A 24,083-nucleotide genomic window follows, 5' to 3' on the forward strand; every position below is an offset into this window, starting at 1 on the left:
TAATGATTGGAAATGTATTTGCCAATGATTTTGCTTTATTGGAAGGAGGAAATTGATGGCATAGGAGAAAGAAGTGGGATTTCCTAGAGCAGTCACATTGGCGTTCTAGGCATGTAACATCTAGTAGCAAAGTGGAGGACTTAGATTTTGATGTGAATCCTGAAATTCAGTAAAAGGGTACAGATTCAGGTGGGGAGGTAAATGTCATGAGAGATTCTGGAAGTTCTCTTCTGATTGCCTGTGGCTTTTGAATTTTTTTTTCTTGTATGATGCTTTTCATCAGATTATCTGGCAGGAGTCCTGGGAGACCTTAGGAGGACTATAAAACTGCTTGTTAAAAATTTTTTTCAGAACATTTATTTTTTGTTATTATTTAGTTTAGCTGGCTATTTTGTATAAAGTTTGGAAAGAGACCCCATAAAATCTTTTTGGGCTATTTGGAAAAAAATTTTCTCATTGATCTTCAAGCCAAATATATATATTTTTTAAAGAGACAGGATCTCGCTATGCCGCCCAGGCTGAAGGGCAGTGGCATGTTTAAAGCTCACTGTGGCCTCCATCTCCTGGACTCAAGTGGTCCTCCTGCCTCAGCCTCCTAAGTACCTAGAACTATAGGTGTGTGCCACCATGCCTAGCTAATTTTTTAATTTTTTGTAGAGATGGGGTCTCACTATGTTACCCAGGGTGGTATCAAACTGCTGTTCTCAAGTAATAGTCCTGCCTCGGCCTCCCAAAGAGCTGGAATTACAGGCATGAGCCACCACTCCCAGCCCAAAGAGTTATCATTGATTCAAAGGGTCTTGGAACTTACTGGGCACAATTTCCATTTTAAATATTAATATAAGAAAACCAACTCAGAAGACATAGATAGGCCAGGGAGATATAGCTGATCATCTAGCTAAGTCTGGAATTCAGGTTTCTGTGGCATTTCAATTTACATAGTTTAAGTTTGAAATTTAGTTTTTATACATAATGTACATATACATTTAAACTTAACCCTCTGACAATGTAACTGACTTATTCTAAATTGGAGGCAAGCAAAGCCTGAAGTAAAAATATGTAAAATGTCAGGGTCAAAATGGTAACTTTAAATTGTGGTCTAAATTGTGACCTATGTAAAACTTGATTCCTGAGAATTATATTATATTGCATATTGCAGTTAGAATGTACTGAAATCATTTTGTAGCATTTGCTCTTGGCTCAGTTTATATTAAAATGAAAGATTGTAAATCTAGATTGATTTTATAATATTTTAGATTTCTGATACTTTAAGATGTCTGTAGATTACATTTATATTAAAAAATGGGTTGAGAAAATCATTGGTACTCTAACTTGCTGTTGCCAGTTTTCTGGCCGCCTGCTATTTTTGCTTCTGCTCCCTTATCTCAACAATTGCCTGTATTTGGTCAAGACTGGTAAAACCAAGTAATGAGCATCCAAATACATATAAAATACACATGAAACAATATGAAAATGGCAAATAACTCAGGAGGAGAATGGGTAAAATATATGAATATGCATTCCATACAATAGAAAATATGAGATAGCCAAGAAACATGAAGAAATATTCAGCATCATTAACTGGCAAGGAAGTGCAAACTAAGACCACAATTAGATGCCATTTTATACCCCAGCATTAAAAAGTTGGCATTACTACCTGTTGGAGAGGCTGTAGATGTGGTAGTTCCGCTACTACCTGTTGGTAGTGGAGTTATAAATTGCCAGACACACTTTAGGGAAAGTAAAAATTGGCATCATGATGAAAAGTTAAATTTAAGATTACTCCCTAACTCTTAGGCATGTACTTAAGAGAAACTCGGACACATGTGGAACATGACACGTGTTAGAACTTTTATAGCATAAATGTTCATAATAGCAAAACAAAACAAAACTTGGAGGGGAAAATAAGCTATTGACAAGAGAACGGATAATTAAATTGTGGTATGTTTGTACAATGAGTATTATTCTGCAGTGAAAATGAATGAACTACAACTATATGCAACAACATGGGTGAGTTTTGGAAACATAATATTGAATTAAAAAATCAAATCCTATAAGACAGGAGGATAGATTTTGATACCATTTTTATAGAATTCAGAACCAAGCAAATGTATTGTTCAGGAAGATGTACCTATGTGATATACTGTTTAAAAAGCAAAGTAATGATAAACACAAAATACAGGATTGCAGTTACAGGGAGTGGCAGGGATAAGGGAGGCAGAGCATGGAATGGAGGAGGAGCAAATTAGTAGAACAATACCAATAACTTACCCTTAGGTTCTTGAGTTGGGTGACAGTTATCTGGATGTTCATTCTATTATTTTGCTTTGAATTTTAAATGTTCCAAATAATTGTTGTATGTAGTAATTAATATATTAAAAGATAAGCCATAATCTGAAGTCATAATTTAGGAGACATGTCATTACTTCTACCCACTCTCTACTGCCACCTGAATTCCTAATAGCACTCAGTATTTCACTAGAATTATCTTGTTTTAAAGCTTTCTGTCTCTTTAAGCCTCTATGTATGTGCCATCTGGCAAGTGACTCAGTAAAAACTTATTGGATGAATAACCAGATCAATGATTTGAGGAAATAATTCAGGATATTTCTTAGAAACTACCCAAGAGGTAGACTTTTAAAGAGTACTTTTCCTTAATCTGATTTAAAAAATGGGCAAAAGATCAGAATAGACATTTCTCAAAAGAAGACATACATATGGCACACAAACATGCATGAAAAAGTGCTCAGTGTCATTGATCATCAAATAAATTCTAATCAAAACCATAATGAGATACCATCTCATCCCTTTAAAATGGCTTTTATGCAAAAGACAGGCAATAACAAATGCTGACAAGGATGTGGAGAAAAGGGAACCCTTGTACACTGTTGATGGGAATGCAAATCAGACATTATAGAGAACAGTATGCAGGTTCCTAAAAACCTAAAAATAGAACTGCCATGTGATCCAGCAATCCCACTACCAGGTTTATACTGGAAAGAAAGGAAATCAGTATATCAAAGAGATATCTACACTTCCATATTTATAAGCACTGTTACCAATAGCCAAGATTCGGATGCAAACTAAGTATACATCAACAGACAAATGGATAAAGAAAATGTGGTTCACACACATTGGAATACTATTCAGCTGTAAAAAAGAATGAGATCCTGTCATTTGCAATAACATAGGTGAAACTGGAGGACATTGCGTTAAGCAAAATAAGCCAGGTGCAGAAAGACAAACTTTGCATGTCCTCACTCATTTCTGGGAGCGAAAAATTAAAACAATTGAACTCATAAATAGAGAACAGAATGTTGGTTACCAGAAGCTGGGCAGGGTAGTGGGTGGGACAAGGGTGGGGATGGTTAATGGTTACAAAAATATAGTTAGAAAGAATGTGGAAGATCTAGTATTTGGTAGCACAACAGGGTGACTGTAGTTAACAATAATTTATTGTACATTAAAAGTGACTAAGTATAATTGAAATGTTCATAACACAAAAAAATAAATGCTTGAGATAATGGACACCCCATTTACCCTGATGTGATTATTACACATTATATGCCTGTATCAAAACATCTCATGTACTCTATAAATCTATATATTTAAAAATGAAAAAGAAGGATTTTTCTTCTACTTCTAGCTGGGTTTCTGTAATATAAGAACCAGCCAGGTAATGAGATAGACCAGCAAAACTGGGTTATTATTGGTTAGGTTTTTGAATAATTACCTGTCTGTTGAAGGCAATATTACTGGTTTTGTTTGAACTATAATAATATGATTAAAAGAGTTTAACAAATAAAGTTATATAACAAAAACACATAGCTCATCTAAAAAGGTGAATGTCATTAAAGATGATGCTATTCTTTGGTTTAACATTTTAGAGTTAGAAGGCCCCTAGGAATTAGTCTAGGCTCCTCATTTTTGAATTAAAGAGCTTTAGGACCAAAAATGTGTTTGATTACAATATAGACTTGTTGATAGCAGAGTTACTAGAGGCCTAGAAACTAGATTTCATGATTCATATGCTAATGTTTTCATATTGAAATATTGACTGGTAAATGAAAGGAAACATTTATATATCCTGTATAAGACAACCCGAATAATTTGAGACTAGAGTGTGACCTTTGAATGAGGCAGCAATTTTTAAAATTTTAATTTAGAACAAATCAATTCAGTTCTATACCACATTTATCTTGAGATGCATGACAAATACACCTAGAGAAATAGCAAGAATTTTTTCTCCAAGAAAAATGGCAGTGTGGTCTGTGATATATAAATGAGTCCTGGACCAGAAGTGGTAAGGGTTGAGTTCTGAATCTGGCTCTAACACTAAGTAGCTGTGTTGTCATTGATTCTTCCCATAACTTCCTCCAGGTCAAAGTTTCCTTATCAGTAAAATGAAGAAGCGGAATCAGATGGTCTATAGAGAGCAGCTTTAAATAACTTTATGTTTTTCATGGATTTTTAATAGCAAATTTAATCTATTTTAAATGAAGTGCTATATGTTCCATTATTAAACAAGCAAGACAGCAAGTAAGGAGGTAAAGAGAATCAGTAGAAAATGAATGACTCATGATGCATATTCTGAACATAAACTGAGTTTTCTTTTCCTTTCCTTCATCAGGTATAATACTTCTCCACGTCTGCTTCAGGAAGAAAGTGCCTGCCATTCTTATCATTTCTAAGCAGGTTCATGCCAGCCCAGAACAGAGAATCAGGTCAGTTTTAGGATTGTTTTATTTGTTGAAAAAAGAGCTAGGAACAGAATTGTGATTGTCTTTGCTGCGTTATTGTGCAGCAGCAAGACCAGTGACTTGTGATTCAGGAGTTGGGTTTCAACCGTCCTTTACCACTGATGACTGGTAAGCTTGGGCAAGCCTCCTTTGCTTGTTGGCTCTTAGTTTTCTGCACCAAAACAGGGCTACATTATAATAAGTTATCTTCAGTTTCAATTTTGGCTTTAAATCAACATTACTTTTCTTGTAGATACCTACAGATGATAAAAGTCATATTTTTAAAGCATCATTTCCTCTTGTTTTTTCCTGGAAAAATCTAGTTGTTTTTAAAGCACATGCTTTGGAACTCTTTAATCCATTGTATTGTAGTTTATTTGAGTGACTAGTTTAAGGAATACACTATCTTGTGAGGCCCTTGAGAGCACTGTGGCTATCTTAGTTTTAATGTTTTACTTTGTTGTTATTAAGACGTTTATTTTTTACATGAGGTTATTAGTTTTTCAATAATGTTCTTCAGCTTTAGATAGCGTACCTTTTTGATCATGTTGGTTCTCCGTTGATTGCAAGTAATCAAATTATTGTAACCAAAAATGGGAAAACTTTTGGGAGTGTCCCAGGAGATGCCACAGGATCCAAGAACAGAAATGCAGCTGGACTGCACAATAAGAACCCAGTACCAAAGACAGTAATTTTTCCTGCAGGCTCTCAGCAGAGTGTCTCTTCTCTGCATGTCGATCTCATTCTTCTCTCTCTCTTTGGGAACTAGCTATCATCACATTTCTATTCTTTGTGAGGTGAAGCCTGCTTACCACTGCCTCCCAAGCATAATACCTTATAATCCAGATCCCAAAGAAAGGCTAACTAAGCACTCGATACTAATTTGCCGAAACAGAATTTGATTCTTCAGTCAGATATCTTTAGACAAATTGTAGCTTAGGACATGGTAATTTAAAAGCTTTGCATTGGCTTTCTTTATTTTAAAGCCTGTTCTCTGAAAAAGATCTCACTTATTCCTACTAAAATGTGGATAACTAGTAATAAGCTGTAGTAGTACTTCCTCCACATGTGTGGTAGTCTCCCCTTATCAGAGAGGGATATGTTCCAAGACACCCAGTGGAAGCCTGAAACCACAGATAGTAGGGAACCCTATGTATACTATATTTTTTCTATACATACTTACCTGTAACCAAGTATAATTTATACATTAGGCACAGTAAGAGATTAACAATAACTACTAATAAAATATAACAATTATAATAACAAGTATTACAGTGAAAGTTATGTGACTATGGTTTCTATCAAAATATCTTATTGTGTATAATGTTTTTGGATTGTAGGTAATTGGAACCATGAAGGGTGAAATCATGGATAAAGGGGGAATATTGTAATACTTCAAAGATTTATCCATGTTATTGCATTCATCTATGTTACCCGGCATTAAAAAGGATAAAACTTCTGATACTTTTAATGCTGGGTAGTATTTCATTGTTTGGATAGTCCACAGTTTGTGTATCCATGCACCAGTTGATGGACATTTATTTGACTTTCATGAATAAAATGGTACAGTGCAATAAGATATTTTGAGAAAGGAAAGCTTTTTCATTTGACTTTTTGAGAAAAAAAGATTTGAATATAGGAGACATACTATTAGGTACCCAGCTCAGCTGCCAACTATGATTTTGGGTGAATTACTTTTTCTCTGTGCACCCGAATTTATTCAGATCCTGGCATTGCCACATACTAGCTTTGTGATCTTTACTTCTGGACATCAATTTCTACATCTTAAAAAAGGAGCAGATGATAGTGGTAGCTCATGGTATTGTTATGAAGAATTAACATATGTATTCAAACAGTTCCTGGCACATCGTTATCATTATCATCATCAATTTTGAAATGAGTAGATTAGATTATATGACTGCAGAGGTCCCAGCTCACTAAAATATCTGTGGTCCTAAGATTTTCTGGTATGGACTAATATTTTTTTTCTTAATAAAGACCTTGGGGCATCTCCTTGAGTCCTAAATGGAGGCTAACTTTGGTATTGTTGATAGAAGTTATTTTGAATTAAGTATATGTGTGCTATCTCTTGCCACATACATTAGTTTTTAGGGCTGCTATAACAAAGTACAAAAAACTGGGTGGCTTAAATGACAGGAATTGATGGTCTCACTGTCTGTATGATAGAAGTCTGAAGTCAGTGTTGCAGGGTTGGCTCCTTCTGAGGCCTCTGAGGGAAGGATTTGTTCCAGTCCTGTTTTCTTGGCTTTTAGGTGGCTGTCTTTTCCCTGTGTCTCTGTGCCTGGCCTTCCTTCTGTGCATGTCTCTTGTGTCCAGATTTTTTTTTTTTTTTCTTTTTGAGTGAAGTTTCTGTCTTGTTGCCCAGGCTGGAGTGCAGTGATGTGACTTTGACTCACTGTAACTTCCGCCTCCTGGGTTCAAGAGATTCTCGTGCCTCAGCCTCCCGAGTAGCTGGGATTACAGGTGTGCGTCACCATGTCCAGCTGAGTTTTTTGTATTTTCAGTAGAGACAGGGTTTTGCCATGTTGGCCAGGCTGGTCTCCAATTCCTGACTTCAGGTGATCCACCCGCCTCAGCCTCTGAAGTGCTGGGATTACAGTTCTGCATGGCTGGGGAGGCCTCAGGAAACTTACAATCATGACGGAAGGTACATCTTCACTGGGCAGCAGGAGAATGAATGCCAGCAGAGGAAATGCCAGACACTTACCATCAGATCCCATGAGAGTCACTCATTATCACAACACCAGCATGGGGAATCCTCCCCCATGAGCCGATTACCTCCACCTGGCCCCGCCCTTGACACATGGGGATTATGGAGGTTACAGTTCAAGGTGAAATTTGGGTGGGGACACAAAGCCAAACCATTTCACTGGGTATCCCTTAATCCAGTCATGTTGACACCCCAAATCAACCATCATCATACTTGGAAACTAATTTTATGGGTTCATTTTGTAATTCTTGTTATGGAAGGTAGTATAGTTGTGTTTCTGGAAGTGAAATTTGACCTAGTTGGCATTATCTGTAGGAGTTATTCTATAAGCGGTGTGTGTGTAACATGTGGAATAACATTTCTTTAGTAAATTTAGTCTTAAGAAAATCTCAAGTTCGTGGAGAAAAGATTATTTTTACAAACTTCATTAGGGTAGATGGAGCTTATACTTCTTAACCATATGATGACATGATTTTTACATGATTTTACAAGTGGTTATTTTTATAAGTAGTTGTTTAATTATAATTATTTGTGAATTACTGTAAATAGAATACATTTAATAGTAAACAAACACCTCATTGTTAGAAACGATGAGACATTTTTTTTTTTTTTTTTTTTTTTTTGAGGTGGCGTCTCGCTCTGTCGCCCAGGCTGGAGTGCAGTGGCGCGATCTCGGCTCACTGCAAGCTCCGCCTCCCGGGTTCCCGCCATTCTCCTGCCTCAGCCTCCCGAGTAGCTGGGGACTACAGGCGCCGCCACCACGCCCGGCTAATTTTTTTGTATTTTTAGTGGAGACGGGGTTTCATTGTGTTAGCCAGGATGGTCTCGATCTCCTGACCTCGTGATCCGCCCGTCTCGGCCTCCCAAAGTGCTGGGATTACAGGCTTGAGCCACCGCGCCCGGCCACGATGAGACATTTTTAAGTCTCACTAGATTTGGACGTTTAAGTCATACTATACAGAAATTGAGTAAATATAATTTAATAGGATTTCTATGTGGTTTTCTTTTTCACTTGTTAGCATGGTTAGCAGAAGTCATATATAGATTTAAGACTTTCTTTTGGTCCACCTATAGTGGACTGGGGAAAGCATTCTTATTTTTGAACAATTGATAATTTTTTTTCTTAGAAAAAACTGTTGAATTGATGGCAAAGGGGAAGGTCTGTTGAAATGATTATGGCAAAGGGGAAGGTTTAAGCTTAAGCTCTTAGGATGCTGTTACCAGGATACTGAGCTGAGAGTTTTGTTTTGTAATATACCTTCTTTTTATTATGAAAACTTCTAGAACTGGATAGATTTACGACTAGATTTTAGGCTTTAGATTCTTTGAAGAAAATAATGTTGCAAATTTTATGGTTTAGAAAAACATCACCCAGAAATGAAAGTCTGTGTCAAATGTATTAGAAAGAAAACATGTGTTGAGAGAGTTTAAAAAGCTGAAAGGGAACTCAGGAAAATGTAAATGAGTAAAGATACTTAAAGTGAAGTTTAAATTACAAAGTACAAAAAGTTCTTATAATCAGAAAAAAGTAAGTAGCAAAATAAAATTGCATTACTAAATAGAATTTTAGGATTTTAAAATCTAATTCAATTTTCTTTCCTTTGAACAAGTGATACTTACAATTTAAGACTTAGAAATACTAATCTTTTTAATCACCACTTTATCTTCTGTTGTGAAACTTTTTTCCTTTTTCTGTAGACTTTTGATTTATTAAATAGAGCCTGATGTTTGTATGGCCACATCACATTGATTTTCAACCCTTAGTATCCCTTACTTAGCACTTGTTTTGGGGACAAATTATACATTGATCTTTATCAACAGTATGATTTAAAAAAAGGTGTATTAATAAAGCAGATATGAAAGTGAAAAAATTGCAGTGTAATATGTGTTTTGTTTGGTTAAGGTCTCAAACTTAATCATGTTTTCTAGTTTAAATCATATTACTGCTTACAGCTTTTTTATTTTTTAATTTTTTTAGACGGAGTGTCACACTGTCACCCAGGCTGAAGTGCAGTGGTGCGATCTCGGCTCACTGCAACCTCTGCCTCCTGGGTTCAAGCAATTCTCCTGCCTCAGCCTCCTGAGTAGCTGGGATTACAGGCACCTACCACCATGCCAGTGAATTTTTTGTATTTTTAGTAGAGACAGGGTTTCACCATGTTGGCCAGGATGGTCTTGAACTCCTGACCTCATGATCCTCCCACCTCAGCCTCCCAAAGTGCTGGGATTACAGGCGTGAGCCACCACACCTGGCCTGCTTACAGCTCTTTACCCCAGGACAGATTTTCTGATATCTTCTTATTTCCTCATCTGTAACATGGGTTTTTTAGTAATACTTAGAAGTATCAAAGGATTAAATGTGATAATGCTTATAAAGGACTTAATACTGTGCCTGGCACACAGTAAGTAGAAGCTAAATTTATATTAGCTGCTATTTGTTGTTAATAAGCATCACTTTTTTTTTTTTACTTCATTTTTACTTCAGAATTTTTGAGATTGAAATATAAACAAAATCATGTCCACAGCAAATGATCATATATATATATCCCTTGGTATTTAGTTGATTGGTTACATATTTTATTAGCATATTGACTTTATTTTTTCACTTGATCTTAGCCAAAAGCCAAGAAGTGATGTTTATTTTTGAAAAATAGAATAGAGTTTGCATAAAAAGATATAAGTTTAAAGGCATCACTTAAATTATTGACTTACAAAGAAAGGAGAGAAAAAGGAAATAGAGGGAATAAGTGTGTCCTCTTTGCTTAGGTCAGAGGTGATATTTTTGTAGTCAATAAGTTCTTAAAAAGTACAAGCACTAGGATGTCAAGTTTTCATTTTCTTTTTTAACGTTAACCACTAGCCCCCCTTTTCTGTTTCTTATTTTGTTTTGTTTTCACATAGGGGAAAGAAGTGGGGAGAAGGGATGCCTTTTCTCTTCATTGCCTTATAAAGGTCAAGTCATTCCCTGTGGTCCTGTGAGTGTCCCTTGAGGGTGCCTCAGTTTTATGAATATCTCTACTAAAAGGCATCTTTACATGGATTAATCTGGTTGTAAGATGACTAAGGCCCCTTGGTTGCATCCTAAGAAAGCTAAACTCTTTCTCCTTTTAGAAAAAGGATCTATGCCTAAGTAAAGTGAAATATGGAATTTGAAATGTAAGTGATATAGAAGGAAAAAGGAAAATTAAAAAAAATCAGAAATACAGACTCTGAAGCTGCTTATTATCGTCTTTGTGTGTATTGGGTGAGGCACCTAAAAAAGCCTAGCCGAGGATCGTATTTTGAAAATACAGATTCAGTATTTTTTGATTGAATGAATAATTTTTTGTGAATATGCCTATATTCCGGATTGAAATATGAGTTAAAGAATTACCAGATTTCAAAACATACAGGGAAGGAAGTACAGGTTCTTTTTAGTCTTTGCTTGCTTTTTTAAACTTAACAAAGTAGTTAGTTTGAAACTACTTTGTAAGTTGTTAAGTTTTAACTACTTTGTATTTTCTATAAAAATTAGGATATTTTGATTCTTGCCTCCTCCAAATAGCTGAAATTATTTATAATGGTCTCCTTCCCTCCCTTCTACCTCATCATTTCTTCTCTTCCCCTTAATTTTTGACCTTTCAGCTTGGCTCTCTTATTTGATCATACTGCATGTTTTGTAGGAAGCAAATCATGTATCATATGTTTATGATGCAAGAATTGTTTTTCTCCTTAACAACATCTCTAGCTGTTTCTTACCTATATAATTGCCTAGTCCAAAACAAATTTCAAAAAGCCCTATAAGAATGTGTTTTCGTAGTCATCTCTGAACCAGTGATGGTTTAAAATTAAAACTTTTTGAGATGATTTTTTTTTTTTTAAAAAAAACCTTTGTCTTCTTCCAACATCAGTAGATAATCCTAATGCTTTGCTGTTTCTGAGTGATGAAAGGACATTTAGGAATAAGGCTTCCTTCTGTGGTCAGGAGTTACTGAAACCTTTACAGAATTTTATGAAAAAACAGAGTATCCCTCATGAAAAAACACTTCATGGTTTGTTATTATGGAGGCCCCACTATAGAATTAGATAGTCTAGGCGATGAGGGTTTTTAAAAATATGAGTTTATCTTTATTGCTCCTGTTTCTTGGATCATACATTTTTATGTTTTTTATATCCTGTACCTATTAGAGAGTCTCCCTGTTGAAGGAATTCAGTTTTATAATGTTATGAATATGTTTGAAATCCACCCATTACCAGAATAATAGCTAATTATTATTAAAAATAATATTAATGGCAGCTCACATTGACTGTTTCCTAGGATTTTTTAAAAACACATCATGTCATTTATTTTTCTTATAATCCTATGAGATAGATTCTATTATTATTATTCTAATTTTATACTATTGGACAGGAGAAGTAACTGACCCAACGTCACAGGATTAGCAATGGCAGAGCCTGAATTCAAACCTAGGAGTCTGGCTCCAGGGCCCATGCATTTGACTGCTCTCCTATCCTGCCTCTCTAATACATGAAGAAAGACATTGCTTATTTCTTTCTCTACCCTAAAAGGACATAAGGCATTTTTATTATATTTGAATTTATAGTTAAAGCTGATAGTCTGTGAATATTCATTAATATTAAACACAGGTTTCAAACATTTTATTCTATTGCTGATAAAAGTAAGAAAATGCACACTAATAAAGAAAATTTGGACCAGAAATGATTTGTTCTATCTTCGCAAGTGACTCCAAAGAAGGTTACCATCCTACTTTGGGAAGAATGTATTGATTAGTAATTGAATCCCAGGCGTTGCTATGTTCTAATCATATTTTTGGTATTTAGTATGGTAATTTAACTCATTTGTTTCTTTGGAAGTTTACATCTGTATCTACATAGATGTCCATATTTACCTTCCCGCCTCACCCCTGATGGCTGTTTTGAAGACAATTTTCCTGGTGACACATACTATAGATCTCAGTACAGGAAGTACAGCCAGGCTTCTGAGGACCTGAATATTTTTAGGTGCCTCCTCTCCTTTTTCTGTAGTTGCCTGTGTTTTTTGTTTTTGTTTTGTTTTGCTAAATGGTCTCTACTTTCTTATCAGTGTACAGTGGTCAATTGTGAGTGTTAAATTCAGCTAGCCTATAGTCCCCATAGATAAATAGCTCATAAAATTCTAAATTCTAACTTGCTAGGGAAGAGAACCCATTTATCTCACAACATGGAGGATGTCTAACACTGTTCAGTCAGCTATCGTTGGAAGAGTCTAGTTAGGTGTTCACAATAAAGTCCCTTTTCAGTGAGTAGGGAAAGGGCAGTTTCTCTAAGAAGGGGATATGTGCAAGAAGAAAATAAATACCTTTAGTATTTAAATAATTTTAGTAATACCCAAAGAAAAAACGTTTTGATATACGTTTTTAATTTGAGTTAGCCCTTTGCTTTTTCTTGCCTGCATGGATGTTGGGATTTTGTGGAAGACTTATTTTCATAGCCTTTAGCTTATTCATCTGGAATGGGAATACATTTTAAGTCTAATTTAATAGTGTAAAATGGTGTGTGAACATAAATGAATGAGGTTTTCAGTGGTATCTTATGTTAGAACTGTATTTTGAAGAAGCGTAGGTTTGTAAAAAACTTGTTTTCTCTGAAGTGTATTTCTGCAAAAATGTGTGGTGACCGTAGCCATCTTTCTAACTTTCTTTAGGTTCATTGTACTCCTCATTGTCTGCATGCTTTGCCTAAGGCCTGGGTCTCAGGGTGATTGGACCATTTAAGAATAAGACAAAAGTACTTACTACGTAATAAATAGAAAATAACATCTGTGAGATTGTATAAGGTATATGCAAATAACAGATTTTTATAAAAATACAATTTGCTCCTTTACCCTCTGTTGACCTTGGTAAGACGTTCTAATGAAAACTATGAAAAACATGATTTAAGAAAAGATTTGTGCAGTATACCCACACATTATCATATTTGGTACCATGGGAAAATTATATGGTTTTATACTTAAAGTATTGGTGATATACATTTGTTTATGGAAGGAAAAAAAAAGAGTAGAGTTGTAATTTTGTGTATTCTTCCTCAGAACCTGATTAGAGTGGTAACCCTTTTAAGATTTAGCAGTTAGCACTTTGTAGACTAAGAGGAAGTTGTTATTTCTGCTCTATCAATAATACTAGATATCTAGGTTGGGTGCAGTGGCTCACATCTGTAATCCCAGCACTTTGGGAAGCCGAGGCGGGTGATCACTTGAGGTCAGGAGCTCAAGACCAGCCTGGCCAATATGGTGAAACCCCATCTCTACTTAAAAAAAAATACAAAAATTAGCTGGGCGAGATGGCGGACGCCTGTAATCCCACCTACTTGGGAGGCTAAGGCAGGAGAATTGCTTGAACCTGGGAGGCAGAGGTTGTAGTGAGCCTAGATTGTGCTATACTCCAGCCTGGGTGACAGAGAGAGACTCCGTTTCAAAGAAGAATACTAGAAATCTGAAAACAAGTGTAGACTGCCCAATGGATTAATCTCCCCCTTACCTTTTTAAACCGAGTTTTGTATTTTGAAAAATTTAAGCATGCAGAAATGTTTAATGAATAATACAGTGAACATCCAAACACCTTCAACCTTGATTCAATAATTACCAACATTTTGCTACATATATTCTTGTGGAATATGTACATTTTAGAGAGGGGTGTGATACTGCTGGACCATTTGAAAGTAATTTCAGACCTTATGACATTTTACTCTTAAAAACTACATACTTTAATATGCATCTCATAGAAATAAGGACTTTATTTACATGACCACTTATTAATTACCATATGTGAAAAAGAACAATAGTTCTGTGTTAAATTCAGTCCATATCTTAATTCTCCAGTTGTCCTCAAAACTTCCTTTATAGTTTTTTTCAAACAACAATCTAGTTAAGGTCTACATATTGCATTTGCTTATGTCTCTTTATTCTTTAAAAAATCTAGATTAGTTTCCCTTATCCTGCTTCTCTTTTCACTATTCATCTCTTTTTCTTTCTCTCTTCCTTTCTTTTTTGATAATACTGACTTTTTGAAGAGTCCAGACCAACTTTCTTGTAAAAATCCACATTGTCCATTTGTTTCTTCCTGGGTCTGCCTAGTGAAGTCAGAAAGTATTCCTGCCACAGGAGCAGGAAGCCACATGAGATATATTTTTAAAAACTTCCCAGGGCATTAGATAGTGACTAGAAGTAGTTATTACTTGGTTGAAGTTAACAAATGGGAACAATTAAGAGAGGTTTCTTTGAGGCTAATAGAGTAGAAATTGGAAAATAATAGGAAAAGAAAGAGGTTAAAGGAAATGCATATGGCACTGAGGCATGATACTAGGTGAGTTACTTAATAAAGAGGGAAGAGACTTGGAAATCATAGTCCTCAGCACCTAGAGGGTTAATTGTCCATTCTGTGCTAGCTAAGTAGCTGAATGAGTGAATGAAGAAACACCTTTAGATTTTCTCTTCTGAGCTTAACTACTACTGGAAGAGCAAAGGAGGTTGTGAGCATTAAACCTTTTGTAGGAATGCTATGAGGTTTTCCATGGAAGTGTACATGTAATAGTATATTGTACTGGTTCTTGCAAATTTTCAAGGGCAAATTTGAAGCCATGATCTTATACTTTGGCTATATCTTTATGCTTTATAATGATTGTGTAGGTACTGTAGTTGGAAGGTACTGTAGTAGGAAAAGTTTTAGAAGCACAGGATTTTAGTTTTAAATGCTGTTCCTACCACATACTAAGCTAAGCAGCCCTGTTCAGGTATACCTTTTCCTCTGACCATTTCCTCCTTTGTGATGATGAAACAACATTGTGTAGGTGAAAGAGCAGAGGATTGGGTGTAAGGCAGACAGACCTGTTTCTAAGGCCTGGTTTTTCTGGTTTCTAGCATGTGACCTTGGGCTACTTAACTTTTCTTATTCTCAATGTTCTGTTTTGTAAAAATGGAATTGATAGTATCTACTTCATGTGATTGTTGTTAGGATTAAAGAGATTGTTCATGTAAACCCTGAATGTGGAGCCTGGCATATGGTAGGTATTTGGCATATGTTAGCTTTCTTCCCAGAAGGTTATTGTGAGGATCAAGATAAATGGTCAACTAAATGTGAAATGCCTTTGTAAAGAATAAAGTCCTACACAGAAAAATTAGCCAATGCCTAGGAAATAGAATATGGATATAAAGCTGTGTACGTATTTCTATTCATTTTACATTGTAGAAACCTCTGCAATGATAGTATCCTAAGAAATATTGTAAATGCTAGAAAATAACTTTTCAGAAATCTACTTTTTAATAAAATAGATCTAATTGTTAGGTATTAAAATATTGCAATTAATTTTTTTTTTGTATAGAAAAAGATTCCTTTAATCTCTCAGGGCTGTGCCCTAAAATCATTGTGCCTATGTGAATGTGTATGTTTATAGCCTGAGTGCTTCCCCCATTAATGTAGCTTTTAGGAATTTATTTATAAAAATTTTTATATTAACAAAAAAATAAGCTGATCACAGTTTTTGCAGTTTGGCATTAGAAAATAATATCTAACTCACAATCATGACTCATTGCAGCCTTGACCTCCTGAGCTCTGTCGATTCTCCCACCTCAGCCTCCTGAGTAGCTGGGACTATGGGTGCACACTACCCCAACTGGCTAGTTTTTGAATTTTTAGTAGAGATGGGGTTTCACCATGTTGGCCAGGCTGGTTTAGAACTCCTGACCTCAGGTGATCCACCTGCCTTAGCCTCCCAAAGTGCTGGGATTACAGGCATGAGCCACCATACCTGGCCTGGAAGTTTTATTTTCATGCTTGGAGCATGGTGTATGGAACCTGCTACTAAGAATTTTATTAGCATTAGAGATTGATAAGAACTTTATTAAGAATCTCTTCCCCTGTAGGAGAGGCAAAATTTCACCTCCATCCTCTTAGGGTAATAGTTGGGCCCAAGAATTAAATTGCCATTAACAGGAGAAAAGCATACACATTTATTTAATAACAGCTTTATGTGGCATAGGAGCCTCATAAAGAAATGAAGACCCAAAGAAGCAGTGAAAGACAAACACTTATATACTGAGTTGGACAAAGAGCAGTAACTTGCAAAAAATGTGATAAGGCAGAGGGGCTTGGGCTAGGGTAGTCAAGTGGGCAGAGAAGTGGTTGGGATGATAAGAATTTGTGTAACAGAGTTGTTTGTACAGATTTCCTTTGGCCTCAACTTTTTATTCTTGATGATAAGAATGCTGTTTTCTTTCCAATATAGGAATTTCATCTCCTACTTCTAAGAAACAGTATGGTCAGAATGATCTTCTTGTACCTGCTGTTTTTTAAAGTGCTTTTAACTTAAGTAGTCAGTATGCCAGAATGGCATTTTGGGGTGGCATATTCTTAACTCATTTACCCCCAAAGACTATGATGATTTTCCCCTCTTTCATTATTTGCAAACCTAAAGAGACAGGCTAACTGCTTTTGTAAGTTCAAAGATCTCACAGCACGTGTCCCAGCTGAATAGAAGATAGGCCAAACGCTTCCATTTTTAGCTGTCATTTAATGCTTTAAGCAATATACAAGGAGTAAATTAAATAACTCTGTTGCATATGGGATTCCTTGGCTGGGTGTGGTGGCTCCCGCTTGTAATCCCACACTTCAGGAGACTGAGGCAGGGGGATTGCTGGCATGGTGGCGCACACCTGTAGTCTTAATTACTGAGAAGGCTGAGGCAGGAGGATCCCTTGAGTCCAGTAGGCTGAGGCTGCAGGGAGCTTTGATGGTGCTACTGCACTCCAGGCTGAGCAAGTAGAGCGAGACCCTGTCTCAGAAAACAGCAGCAACAACAACAAAACAGACTTTGCTTCGGTAAAAGCAATAAGATTGAAAAAAAAAATTCTTACTGTACTGTTGGCCATATTTACATGCTTAGACCTGTAGAAACCTAACAAAAGAACCCATCTATAAACTGAATTGATCTTTGATCCTTTACTCTGTCTCCCTTGACACACACACACTCACACTTATAATTTTTAAATTGAAGTTTAAAGAACAAATGTTATTTGTTATAAAAAGATTGAATGTGATGATTAAAACAACTTTTTAGGGGGAGAGGAGGCTGTAGTGTGACATGTTTATTGCCTCTGTTTAGTTTGTTTTCTTTTCCATCTATAAACTGGAAAAGAAATATAAGAAGCAAGCTTTTTGTCTTGAGGAGACTCTTCAATGTGTATTTGGCTATCTGTTGTATTTTGTATTCTCAGTATGAAATATCAATAAATGTTTTTATTTATAAAATCTAGTTGTTATTGTGCGACTTGACATTCAACATAAAAGTTACTTAAAACTTTTTACTGATATCTAAAATCTACAGGTATAGGTGCTGAAGTAGGATACTAGAATCCGGATACAGATATATATTGTGTAACTTTTATGTATAGTATACATATATGCTGTATATGTGTATATTTTTATATACAATAAATGTATAGTTATATATTGATGCCTTGAATTGAGAAATTGAAAATCTAAAAATGAAAACAGGCCAGGCACGGTGGCTAACGTCTGTAATCCCAGCACTTTGAGAGGCCAAGGTGGGTGGATCACGAGGTCAGGAATTCAAGACCAACCTGGCCAAGATGGTGAAACCTTGCCTCTACTAAAAATGTAAACATTAGCCAGGCATGGTGGCATCACAGCTACTAGGGAGGCTGAGGCAGAGAATTGCTTGAACTCGGGAGGTTGAGGTTGCAGTGAGCTGGGATTGTGTCATTCACAGCACTCCAGCCTGGGTGACAGAGCGAGACTTGGTCTCAAAAAAAAAAAAAAGAAAGCAATAGAAACTTGGTTCCATATTTGCTTATAAATATTTAAATATTGCTTATCAATATTATATATATTGATAAATATTGATTATGAATAATACTGTTCTCAAGTAACATTTGATAAAATGTCAGATATTGATAAAGACATATAAAAAATACTTTTCTCTGTTTATGCTTGCTATTTCGTTAGGAATAATTGAGAGAGGGTTATCTTAAAATGCTAACATTTTAATGCTAGACCAATCTCTGTTTTACTAATAGACTTTTCTTTTAACTTTTTCCTTCCCTTCTTTTCAATTTTCTGCCTTTCCATTTCTTTTCCTTCCCTTCTTTTCCTTGCATTTCTTTTCCCTTCTTTGCTTTTAATTACCTTTCCTTCTTCCAGGGTTCTTACATTATTTGTATAAAAGGCACTGAATATATTCCTTAATAGCAGTTGCTTTAAGATTGCATCCGAGAAGGCTCTTGCAGTTGTTTTATGACTATATCAATTACGTTATACCAGCTTTTAAGTCTCTGGGCAGTAATTTTTGCTTACTTGCTTCTCAAGATCCAAAATAATATGTTTTATTAGTGTTTTTTTCAAGTTAAGTTCTTTCCTACCTATATTTAGGACAAATTAAGAAATACAGGGAGTGACATATTCACATTTCATTGAGGGAAGTCACTCTGTAGCAGTGTGTAGAATGATTTAGGTCCAAGACTGGAGGAACGGTGATCATTAGTAGATTGTAGCAGTAAGTCAGATGAGAAATGCTAAGTGATTAGGTCCTACACCAATTTGGTATGATTGGAGAAAACAAAGGTCATATTAATGATATTCCCTTAGGAAATTCTCCTTTGGGGTGTAGGAGTTATAGAAAAGGAAGGAAATGAAACTATTGAGTAATCTAGGTTAACTGTCGTTTCTAGTGGGATGACTAGTTGGCACTGGTCCTTTTCAGCTGTGTAGGAATTATAAAAGAAGGAACGGATTTTAGAGAGAAAAATAATGTGTTAGTTCCTGAATATAATGATTTTTTTGGAAATAATTTCAAACTTGCAGAAAAGTTGCAAAAATAATATAAAGAGCATCCATGTACCCTTTATCCAGATTCATCTATTGTTAGCCTTTTGTCCCAAATGCTTTATTACTCACTTTTTCTCACTTTGTGCATGTATGTATATATTTGTAAATATACATGCATGCAGGTATTTATTCTTTTCATTTAGCCATTTGAGAGTTACATTGAACATATTATAGCCCTTTAGTCCTAAATGTGTTTGCGTAGATTTCTAAGAATAAGGATCATCTCTTACATTAGCAGTCTAAAAACCTAAGTAGACTTAACATTCTTACTTTAATCTGCCATTTTCTAATTTTGTTATCTGAATAAATGCCTTCTAAGGCAGTTTTCTTCTCCTCCAGTGAAGGAATTAGTCAGTGATCATATGTTGCATTTATATTTGATGTCTTTTTAGTATCCTTTAATCTAGAATAATTCTTCAACCTTTATCTTTTATTATATGACATTTTAAAAGTACACAGTCATCCTTTCTCTCCTTTTTCAGAAGTTATTTTTTGTTTGTTTTCTTACTTTTTGTTTGTTCCTTATTTTTTTATTTGTTTGATGTTTCCTCTTGATAAGATTTCAGGTTATACATTCCTGGATGGAATATTAGATAAGGAATATATCTTTCTGAGCATATCACATCTATAGGTGCCAACTGTTCTGCCTTTCATTTGTGATGGAAATTTTGACCATTTCATTGTCTGATTTTTCCACTATGTAGTTACTACATGTATTAGTTCGTTTTCACGCTGCTGTGAAGAAATACCTGAGACTGGGTGACTTATAAAAGAAAGAAGTTTAATTGACGCACAGTTCCACATGGCTGGGGAGACCTCAGGAAACTTACAATCATGGTGGAAGGGGAAGCAAACACACCCTTCTTCACATGGAGGCAGGAGAGAGAAGTACCGAACAAAAGGGAAAAAGTCCCTTACAAAACCATCAGATCTCTTGCGAACTCCCTCACTATCATGAGAACAGCATGGAGGTAACCACCCCTATGGTTCAATTACCTCCCACCGGGTCCCTCCCATGACATGTGGGGATTATGGGAGCTACAATTCAAAATGAGATTTGGGTAGGGACACAGCCAAACCATATTACTACGTGTTCCTTGCAACTAATAAGCTGTCTACTGGGAGGGAGACACTTTAAGACAGTTAAAATATACAACTCCTCATAACATTTCATCCCCTGTATTTGCATCCATTGATGATACTTGCTTGAATCAATCTTTACTATTATAGTTGCAAAGTGATTTGCATTTATACTCTCTGCATTTACCAGTTATTACTCAGTGTTCTACTGTAGTAAGAGCCCTTCTCTTTATCTATGTGTATTGTTGTATTTATTGTTAATTTGAATTTATGGTTTCCTATTTTTCCCTTAATGCTTAACATTTCGTTAACTGTCTGTAAATATTTTGGAGCACATATGGTTCCAGTCCTCACCAGTGGCACCTTCTTCATGTTAGCTCTTGTATCCTTTTATGTGTTCCCATCATTTTTTTAAGCAAGTCATTATTTTCATGCTTTATAATAAGTTTCATCTTGTGCGTTTACTGCCCAGCACTGGAGTCAGTCATTTCTCCTAGGAGCCCTGGTCCTTCTTATTGGGTGATAGTATTAGAAGCCAAGATCTGGATGCTTTGGTATGTATGTTATTGCTGGGTATCTTTGCTTCTAGGCCCTATCAGGGAACAAGCTAGAAAATGTATACATGTATATGTGTATACACACACACAAATATGTGCATGTGCTGCATGTATATGCCCATGTAACATGCATATACATATGTGAATATGGGTATATTTTTTTCAAAATAAAAATTCGCATTGATACCTCCAATTCTCCATTTTTCTATAATGAGAACATGGGCTCCCAATCATGCCAACATTTTACTCATTTGATCTAAACGAGTACCATCTAAAATGGTTTCAGAATTGTTTCACATATATCACTAAACACAAAAACAACATGCTACCCTGGTAGATAACCAACCTTGTTGTTTTTTCATTTATCTTTCCAATGTTTCGTTTTATAATGATTAGTAGATATGTGTGTTTTCTTATTTCCCCTTTTTTCCCACACAGAAAATAGCATATTGTCTTGGTAAACACTTTGGCACTTAGCTGTTTTCACTGGAAAATATACCCTGGAAATTATTCCATATCAGTTCATAGAGGTCGTCATCATTCTTTTGTGTGTATGTACACCAGTTCATTCATCTTCTTTTCTATGTTTGTGTATCCACATAGTTTCTAGCAATTTACAGTTATACAGTGCTGTAATTAATAACCTTGTGTCTTTTCATACTGTTGGAGGTGTATCTTCAGGATAAATGTAGGAGTGGAATTACTAGGTTGAAGTGGTAAACGCCTATGTAGTTTTGCTAGATGTTACCAAATTCCCTTCCATAGGGTTTGTACTGTTTTGCATTCCCATCAGCAACGTATGAGAGTGCCTGTTTTCCCACCGCCTTACCAAGAGAGTCTATTGTCAAGCTTTTGAATTTTTGCCAATCTGAAGGGCAAAGAAAAGGTATTTTGGTGTAGTTAGAATGTGCACTTTTCTTATTATGAGTGAGGTTTAACATCTTTTCCCATCTATCAGAGCCATATATGTAGGGGGAGATGTCTGTCTATATCTTTTTTCATTTTTCTCTAGGAGTTTTGGTCTTTTTAAATTATTATTAAGCTCTTTGAATGTTGAGAATATTAGTTCTTTATCTGTAATGTATATTGCAAGTATTTTCTCCCAATTGTCTCATTTGTTTTTTTGACTTCGCTTTTGGTGGTTTTTACCATTCCCAATTTTTACATATGTATATATATGATGTAATGATTTTTATTATTGCCCTCACATTTTGAAGTCATAGTTATAAAACATAATGAGTTTGAAATGAATTTGCTGTGTTTAATAGAAAAGGAATGAGATGGTTATCTGTACCAGATGCTCTATTTATCCTTGTCCCGTAGTCTTACATTGTAAAGCCTGAATGAGAAAAACATCTGCTATGTATAGAGTATGTAAGTTAATTTATTTTACCTTGAACTTTTTGAATAGAAAACTTCAGATATCCATAAAATCAACTCATGTATCTGTCACCTAGCTTTAGTAATTATCATTTATTTTAAAACTTCCTTACTAAGTGACTTAGATTATACGTTTTCAGTTATTGTGAATTATCCTTGTAAAGAGGAAGGTTTGGACTAGCCTAGTAGGCTTTAGCCAACTGGCCTCCTGGGCTCTCTTGGCTTCTTTTCAATGGTCTTGACACCAGAACTGACCTCTTTTAGGCTTCTGTAACTTCACCATTTCCATGAAACTGAAGTTTATAGAAAAAAGATAAAAAAGGTAATAGGTCAGAAACTAGTAATGTTACCATGAAGCAGTGAAATAATTCAGAAGGCTTGGCCAATTGATGCTTTAAAAGTTATATCTCTCCACTAAAACACACACACACATGAAAAAGAGGTATCTATTCATCTTTTTTTTGTGTGTATGATATATAAAATATATATCTGTTCATAGCTATATACTTTGTTTCATGTATATGTTTTTGTTTGATATATAAAATATATATCTATTCATCTCTTTTTTGTGGTTTAATGTTATTAGAGGAGAGCCAGCAAACATCTTTTATCAATGAGTCTAAAAAGACAGCTTATAGATGTTTGCCAGCCAGAGTCTAAATGTAACATAGAAAATACTCAAAAATTCTAATTTGCTTAATGGAATTTTGTCTGTACTACAGTTATTTTGAACTGAAATTACATTACTTTCATTTGATAACTTCCATAGAAATTGTTTTATTAATTCAGTATATTCATTTTCAGTTTATCAAGAGTCCATTATTTGGCAGAATGACTAGAGATCAGTAGAGCTCTGGAATTTCTTCATTTAATTTTAAGTTCTTGTATTCTATTTGGAGCAACATTCTTGATACATTGACATCCAGTTGAAGTACTACATTAGAGTGTCAGAATAGCTTTTCCCTCCTGCCTAAGTACAAACTGATCAGTCACTTGCTGCTGATAATCATATGTGAGAATTGCAGTATTCTTCAGAAAATACTTGTAACAGAGGCAGGAAGGAAAATCAGTGAATTCTTCATCTAATGATTGTAAATCATTTGCATAAGTAAAGTCCACGTTTGTTTTCTTTTTCTCATTGAGAATAGCAGTGGTAGTGATCATGGCATGACAGAGTGCTTTCTGGCAAGAAGAGGATAGAGAGAACTGGTATAATGATGGGAGGATGTTGCTGCATAGAACCGTATTCATTATTTTTTCTCTGCCCATCTCTTGTGAACTTACTAGATTAACTGATGAACTTACCTTTTGCTTGCGTTTTGCATTTCTTGAACTGTTATTTTTGTGTCATTCTGTTTTTAGTTTATAATGTTGTTCATCCCTTTTCTGAAATTACAGCTTGTCCACAAAAAAGACAGTTTTCTTGTACCTATCCAGCATGATAAAACATGATCTTTTTATGAGTAATACTTACCCCTAAATATATGACAAGGTTCTACTTCTGTGGATTAGGAACATAAAATGTAATTTCAGGACTAAGTTTATTATGAAACAGGTTCTTTATTAGTTTGTGGAAAATCATAGCATTCCTGATTAGAAAACAACATGGTAAGTAATTGGTTTTGTGGCACTTGCCAAAAGCATGCAACACATTGTGGGGGTGAGCGAGGGGTATGTGTGTATAATTAAAACCTTTTTCCCCCAGTTCCTGTTAATTGAG

General features: G+C 35.3%; 1 protein-coding gene across 16 annotated transcripts in view; it reads left to right on the forward strand.

The window, feature by feature from the left end:
• The window catches only part of WDFY3 (WD repeat and FYVE domain containing 3), a 308,235-nt gene that overhangs the window by 29,611 nt on the left and 254,541 nt on the right, over positions 1-24,083 (forward strand). For 13 of the 16 annotated variants that reach the window (XM_015138363.3, XM_078002624.1, XM_078002623.1 and 10 more), the window contains exon 2: positions 4,631-4,724. The exons of the other annotated variants lie outside the window; for them this stretch is intronic. The gene's annotated coding sequence lies outside the window, so the exon portion shown is untranslated. The remainder of the gene's footprint in view (positions 1-4,630; positions 4,725-24,083) is intronic. 16 annotated transcript variants of the gene reach the window in all.

The sequence above is a fragment of the Macaca mulatta genome, chromosome 5 (assembly GCF_049350105.2).
Source record: "Macaca mulatta isolate MMU2019108-1 chromosome 5, T2T-MMU8v2.0, whole genome shotgun sequence".
In the NCBI taxonomy this organism is placed as follows: Eukaryota; Metazoa; Chordata; class Mammalia; order Primates; family Cercopithecidae; genus Macaca; species Macaca mulatta.